The following is a 6,581-nucleotide window of genomic DNA, read 5'->3' as shown; positions in this document are numbered from 1 at the left end:
GGGTCTGGCTCTGTATCCCAGGCTAGAGTGTAACAGTGTAATTTTGGCTCACTGCAACCTTGCCTCCCAGGCTTAAGCGATCCTCCCACCCTCAGCCTCCCGAGTTGCTGGGACTGCAGACGTGCACCACCACACCTGGCTGATTTTTGTATTGTTTGTAGAGACAGGGTTTTGCCATGTTGCCCAGCCTGATCTCAGACTCCTGTGCTCAAGTCATTTGTCCACCTCAGCCTCCCAAAGTGCTGGGATTATAGGCGTGAGCCACTGTGCCCAGACAGTGAAACTGTTTTTAAATGGTGTGTAATTAATAGACAATAAAATGGCTGAGCACAGTGGCTCATGCCTATAATCTCAGCACTTTGGGAGGCCAAGGCTGGTGGATCACTTGAGACCAGGAGTTCGAGACCAGCCTGGCCAACACAGTGAAACCCTACCTCCACTAAAAATACAAAAAAAAAAAAAAAAAAGCTGGACATGGTGGTGGGCGCCTATAGTCCCAGCAACTCAAGAGGCTGAGGCAGGAGAATCGCTTGAACCCGGGAGGTGAAAATTGCAGCAACCTGAGATCACGTCACTGCACTCCAGCCTGGGTGACAGAGCGAGACTCCATCTCAAAAAATCGAAAACAAAATACCCTAGACAATAAAACGCACAGACCTCATGTTTAGTTTGATACGTTTTGCAAATTGGCACGCACCTGTGTGACCACCACAAGCAAGACAGAATGCTTCCGTCATTTTATTTTATTTTGAGACAGGGTCTTGCTTTGTCACCCAGTGGGAATGCAGTGGTGGGCTCATAGCTTCCTACAGTCTCCAACTCTTGGCCTCAAGGGATCCTCCCACCTTAGTCTCCCAAGGGGCTGAGACTAGCAGTGTGCACCACCATGCTCAGCTGCTTCTGCCATTTTAGAAATTCTTTGCATGTCACCTTTCCAGTCGAATCCTTCATGCCCTCCAGAATGGCTCACTTTCTGCTTTCTGCCATCGCAAGTTAGTTTTGCCTGTTCTAGAATTTCATGCCAATGGAATCATACAGTATAAATTCTTTTACATCTGCCCCTTCCCCCCACATCACAATGTTTTTGAGATGGTTCTGCTTAGCAATGGTTTGTTCCTTTTTGCTGCTGAGTAGTTCATTGTATAAACGCACCACAGTTCATTCACCCATTCTCCCAGGATGAGTGGGTGTGTGGGTGAGTGAGGGAGGGGTCTTGAACATCTGTAAGGCATAAGCCATCCTGCAAACTTGGAGGATGGATCAGTGAGTGTGGAACAGTCTGTCTGGCTCTGATCTTGGACCCTCGAGGTCTAGGTAAACAGGTCTATGGTAAACGGCCCCAGACCGATCTGTTCTTTCTGTTGTATTTGTCTTCTCCATTGCCTGATGGTTAATACACCTTTCTTCTCAGAGTGCCTGTGATGGCACTTCTCGTGCTAATTTTTGGCGTCTATGTTGCAATGGAAGACAGATCACAAAACGTTTTAGAATCATGATCCGAGGCATGGTCTAAGAGCGGCTCTTGCATGAGGACTGTAATGTGGATTTGGCCTCCTCGGAGGCCTTTTCTTCCCTTCGTATTGTGAGTTTCTCAGCTATGTTCCCATGGCTGAAATGGCTCCTGGATGGCACCCTCTAGGCAGTTTGGGTGTCTGAGCTCCAACTTCCTGGTGCTCTGAACACAGGCCTCCCATGCCTACCAGCCAGCTTACTTGTCTCTCTGCCTGCCCCAGGCTGCACGCCCTCCACGCCCGGCCCGTTCTCCTTTTGCTTAGCATCTTCAGCACTGACCTCAGTCTCCTGCTTCTATATTGAAACTTGTTCATGTCCCTGAGCCCAACCTGGTGTTCCAGACCCTGACCTCAGCTTTGCTCCCATGACTCATGGCATAACTCTTCTTGGCATGGATACCTCGTCAAAGTGGAACTCTACACAGGGCCAAGGTGTGAGGACCGGAACTGACCAGCCGCACCTTGGCTCATCACACCTGCCCATCACCCCTCCTGATGCGGCAAAGTACTGGCTCTGCACACTCACCCAAAGGGAATCCCTTAACCCTCACAGGGGAGCTCTGAGGCTCGTGATAGAATCCCTGCTTTAGGACAAATGCAGGAAGAAGTGCAGAAAAATGAAGTGACTTAAGAAGAAACCCCCCACCCCCAAAAGCCATGCACTTCACAATGCTTAACAGGTATCCCATCATGGAATTGGGTGACCAACTGTCCCCATTTGCCTGGGACTCTGCCAGTTTTACCACCTGAAGTTCTGCTGAGAAACCCCCTCCAATTCTGTACAAACTAGGATCGTTAGCCTAAAACTTAAAGACAACTTTGAAAAACACAGCCTATTTTAATTAGAAGACCCTCTTGCATTTAGTTGGTCCGTTGAAACAATGATATTGTCATCTCGAAGTGTGTGTATTAACCCAAAGGAGGTAAATGTTTAAAAAGTACAGCTTGCGTAGAGTATGCTTGTCCACAGTATCCACCAGCTGCATGTCTATTTGTCAGAGCATCAGGGTTTGGACTAGGCTGGATTGCGAAGGGGTCAGGGCCCGCCTCCCCAGAGAGTCCAGTAACTCATATGTTCCTGTCTGGAATTTAACACACTGTCAAATCACTACTGCTTCGGGCACTGTGTTCCTAGAACGTATGTAATACACAATACTGCACTATGGGAGGGGCGTTTACTCCATCTCCCCATACTCAGGGAGTGCCAGCTTGCAGGATCTCTTTATTTTGGAAAATCTCCTAGAAGAAAGCCAAAACAAAAACAAGGAACACTTTCCATTCTTCTTGCACAGGAACGCATGCCCTGGGCGAGGGAGACGTGGCCTTCTGGCTTTCAGACGGCAGAGATTTGTAGCTCTTTGCTTCATGTTTTTTCAGCCTTGGGAGAAGGATGTTGCAATATCACCAAGATTTAGGCTGTTATCAATAAAACGATTTTCTTCTCCATAGATATGTAAGGTTTGGGGAAGACTTATTTGTTACATTTTTATGATTTTATTTTATATTTTTTCTTTTTCTTGTTTTGTCTTTTCTAATTTTTTTTTTTTTCAATTTTCTATTTTCTGGGGAAGACTTTTAAAAACAAATCTGGGCTGGGCTTGGTGGCTTACACCAGTAATTCCAGCACTTTGGGAGGCCAAGGCAGATGGATCACTTGAGCCCAGGAGTTTGAGACCAGCCTGGGCAACACGGTGAAACTCCACCTCTAAAAAAACTACAAAAAATGAATGAGGCATGGTGGTGGGCACCTGTCGTCCCAGCTACTTGGGAAGCTGAGGCAGGAGGATCACTTGAGCCCAGGAGGTTGAGGCTGCAGTGAGCTGAGATTGCGCCACTGCACTCCAGCCTGGGTGACAGAGCGAGACTTCATCTCAAAACAAAACAAAAATCCCCAAACAAACAGAAAATCTGGAACTACAGTGGCAAGCAGAGAAAGTGCAGAACAGAATCAGACTTAGGTGCGAGCAGGAATGACTGAGATCCATGAAACTGAACCACTCTCTAGGCAGAAAGGGATTTGAGTTCAAGCAAGTGGTAGACACATCTCAGAAGAAGGTAACTCATCATGGGCTATGAGGCCTTGGGGGAGCAGGGGTCACCTAACTTCTCTACAGAAGGGAAGCTGTATATGAGAGAAGGCAAGAAGCCAGGGAAGTGTGGCATTGTGGATGCATAGGCACAGGCGCTTGTGTTTCTGACTCCCAAGGCCACCTGCTTTTCCCTCCAGTGGGGCCTCCTGCTTTTGTACTCCCCCCGGTGATGTATCATGCAAGTACTAAGTACGTTATATATGATTTTACTGGAACCAGTGACTTTTTAATTTTTGTGAAGGATCTTGGAGTTCCACAGACCTGGATTTGATTTCTTGCTCTGCTACTTAAAAGTTTCGTATCCCTGGTGAGTTGTGGAATCCTCTGGCCCTTGGATTCCTCCTCTGTATAATGGGGCAATGCGTGCTTGTCTATCTCCAGATGTGTTGCAAGGAAAAGAAATGAAATATGAGAGTGCTTTGAAAACTATAAACTGCAAGGTAAATAGTGCAGCAAGTTGTTATGGATTGGATTGGGTTTCCCCAAAGTTCCTATGCTGAAGTTCCAGCCCCCAATGTGACTGTATTTGGAGGCGGGCTTTAAAAAAGATAATTATGATTAAATGAGATAAGAAGGGTGGGGCCCTAATCTGACAGAATTTGCGTCTTTATAAGAAGAGGAGACGCCAGTAATCTCTCTCTGCACAATCACAGAGGAAAGACCACGTGAGGATGCAGTGAGAAGACAGCCTAGCCGTCTGCAGGCCAGGAAGAGAGGCCTCACCAGGAACCAGCCCTGCTGGCACCTTGATCTTGGACCTTCAGCCTCCAAACTGTGAAAAAATAAATTTCTGCTGTTTAAGACACCCAGCCTGTGGTCTTCTGTTCTGGCAGCCCTAGCAGACTGATAAACAAGTTAACTAACAATTACAAGTTACATAGCAATTTAAAGCTTGCCGAATACTTTCTTTGTGCAACTTCTTTTAAAAATTGTTATGTTTTGTTACAGGGGTAACAAAATACTTTCAGGTAGCATGTAAAAATCTATTTTCTTTTTAAAAACTTAAAAAAATTTTTTTTGTAGAGACTGGAAGTGGTGGGGGGTGGGTGCCGGGGTTCAGGGCAGCAATTCCTACTATGTTGCCCTGGCTGATCTCAAACTTCTGGGTTCAAGTGATCCTCCTGCCTTGGCCTCCCAAAGTGTTGGGATTACAGGTGTGAGCTACCACACCTGGATGAAATCTATTTTAATTAAGTGCATACATTTCTTGCATCATGAAGTGCTATTGAGAATGGGTTTGCATTCTATAAAGCAGGTGGAAATGTTTGACGATTAAGTAGTGCAGCTAAAAGTGCAGTACACTAGGTATTCCTTGGGAGAAGCTCCTTGTGCTGTTTTCCCTAAATCTCCTTATCTGTGCTTCCCTGCATATTGCTAGTACTTCTGGGGTTGATATAATTTTTTTTCCAGCTGTGATAAATGGTGTGCAATGCTGCTTGAAGACAAGAGGCTACAATTTTGTGGAAGGACTTCCAGAAACATGAATTCCTCCTTCCACGCCCTGACTTCTTGGATTAGTGAATCACAGACACAGTCATTGTGCTTTGGTACCAGCTTTTTGGTCCCAGCTGTTTACACGAATTTACCTTTCCTCCCTTCCTCTTTGCGCTCTACTGACACTTTTCCTTTTGCTGCACATAAACTCCTTCCTCTCCCTCATAGTTTTAGTAAGAACCATGGGCAACTGGAGGTGAGGGACCATCTCCTGTCCCCATATTTCAGAAGGTCCTGGGAGAGGTAGGAAGAAAGTGTCACCTTTGTCCTACCAGTGAGATACACCAGGTACTTACACGCTTTGGCTTATATCCACACCATTGGGGTTATGAGTTTAGTCTCGGAAAACAAGGTCTCCTCAAGCCTTTTCTTTCTCCTTTATGAAATGTGTTAATCTTGTCCAGCTGGGGTAAATTCCCATCCTCCAAAGCCTTCGAGCATCTCCCTGTTGCCTATGAGAGTGTCGGTTTTTAAGGTCAGGGTAGGAAGGATCAGGGCCTGAGTGGCCCCAGGCATTAAGGGTTTCGAGGGTTGGATTATCCCCAGGGCAGGCTCTGCTTTTCTTTTCCTTTATTATAGTAAAATATACATAAAATTTACCATTTCAACTATTCTTCCAACTCAGTGGCATTAAATGCATTCATGTTGTCCTGCCACTATCACCACCATTCATCTCTAGGACTTCTTCATCTTCCCAAACCGAAACTCTGTCCCCATTAAATAATTGCTTCCCATTTTTCCCTCCCTCCAGCCCCTGGCAACCACCATTCTATTTTCTGTCTCTAGGAATTTGATGAACGTAGGTGCCTTGTGTGAGTGGAAGGACATTGGTCTTTTGGTGTCTGGCTTATTTCACTGCACATAATGTCTTCGAGACGCATGCGTGCTATAGCATGGGTCCACATGTCCTTCCTTGTTAAGGCTGAATCATATTCCATGGTGTGGATGGACCACATTTTCTTCATCCATTCACCTGCCGATGGACACCTGGTTTGGGTCCATCTTTTGGCTATTGCCAATAGTGCTGCTGTGAACATGGGTGTACAAGCATCTGTTCAAATCTCTGCTTTCAAATTCCCTTGGGTGTACACCCAGAGGAGAATTGCTGAGTCATATGGTAATTCTCTGTTTAACTTTTTGAGGAACCCTCACACTGGTTTCCACAGAGGCTGGGCCATTTTACATTCCCACCCACAATGGTAGGCACCTTTTTAATATGTGTGGCAATTTACTGGGCACCTTCAGCTGCTCAATTAAAGTTATAGGGAAACAGCAGGAACAGTATCTAAAATGTGCAATGGCCATATATAATGGGATATGTGCCAAACAAAAATCTATTTTCTTCAAGTTTTCTCATCCAAACAGTTTTACGTTTAGGATTCATTTTGAACTTTTTTTTTTTTTTTTTAAAGACAGGGTCTCACTCTGTTGCTCAGGTTGGAGTGCAGTGGCACAATCATGGCTCAGTGCAGTCTCAACCTCCTGG

This window comes from Mandrillus leucophaeus, unplaced genomic scaffold (assembly GCF_000951045.1).
Source record: "Mandrillus leucophaeus isolate KB7577 unplaced genomic scaffold, Mleu.le_1.0 Scaffold36, whole genome shotgun sequence".
Classification (NCBI taxonomy): domain Eukaryota; kingdom Metazoa; phylum Chordata; class Mammalia; order Primates; family Cercopithecidae; genus Mandrillus; species Mandrillus leucophaeus.
The sequence above is the reverse complement of the archived record's forward strand: the minus strand, read 5'-3'. Positions refer to the sequence as shown.